Raw genomic sequence first — 790 nt, 5'->3', positions numbered from 1 at the left:
CTCTTCCGATCTATATATAGCCATGCAAACCCAGAGTCATATTCTTTGAAATACAAGATTATCGTTACTTCTTGGATTTGAGAATGTCGCTTCACTTACTGAAGATACGCTTTATCCTGAAATCCTTCTACTGACTTTAATACTGAAAATAACGTACCTCAAAATTGAGTGGGCGTACCCTCTGAGGTCATTACTGCTCTCAACCGGTTATTCGCACTTTCATGTGGTCCCTCACCCACATCAACGAACACAAAACACCGGAACAAATAGACTCACGCATTTATCCGTGGAAGGAGCGTTTCCGACAGAGTATTGAGGGAGCTGTGGGTTAAAAGGGAACTTAAAGTCTCTTAAAACTGGAGCTGAACACGAGAATGGGTGTCGCCGGAATTCGCGTAAATTTCAGTCGAGACCATTTGGCGACGGGTGGCTGATCAGCGGTATGATTAACTCGCCCTTGGACAGGACGGAGCGCCGTTCATCCTCCAGTCGCAGAATTCGCATTGTCACATAATCAATGGCTGCTTGGGTAGTCATCGCGTGATGTTGATTCCGTGATTGATGTATGAATGGTACCGCATCCTGTGTAACTTAATCACACTGCTGATCGGCCAGTCGTGGCTGAACGGTTTGGCCCTGAACTACTAGACGGTAGGCTGCCCGTCCGATTCTCACTGGCAATTCGTGAAATGCGCACTGTTGATGACTATCGAAACAGCTCTACAGTGCTTCTCGGCTTTTCGACACAGAGCGGCTTGACCTACACTACCAAATTTCTATTTATTTTACC

General features: G+C 46.2%; 2 protein-coding genes across 2 annotated transcripts in view; one reads left to right on the top strand and one right to left on the bottom strand.

The window, feature by feature from the left end:
* The window catches only part of T265_11252 (hypothetical protein), a gene marked incomplete at both ends in the record, with an annotated part of 32,543 nt that overhangs the window by 22,394 nt on the left and 9,359 nt on the right, over positions 1-790 (top strand). The window lies entirely within an intron of this gene.
* T265_11250 (hypothetical protein) overlaps positions 1-790 on the bottom strand; it is a gene marked incomplete at both ends in the record, with an annotated part of 9,510 nt that overhangs the window by 5,064 nt on the left and 3,656 nt on the right. The window lies entirely within an intron of this gene.

This window comes from Opisthorchis viverrini (assembly GCF_000715545.1).
Source record: "Opisthorchis viverrini unplaced genomic scaffold opera_v5_467, whole genome shotgun sequence".
Classification (NCBI taxonomy): Eukaryota; Metazoa; Platyhelminthes; class Trematoda; order Opisthorchiida; family Opisthorchiidae; genus Opisthorchis; species Opisthorchis viverrini.
This window is presented reverse-complemented; position numbering and strand designations above follow the sequence as displayed.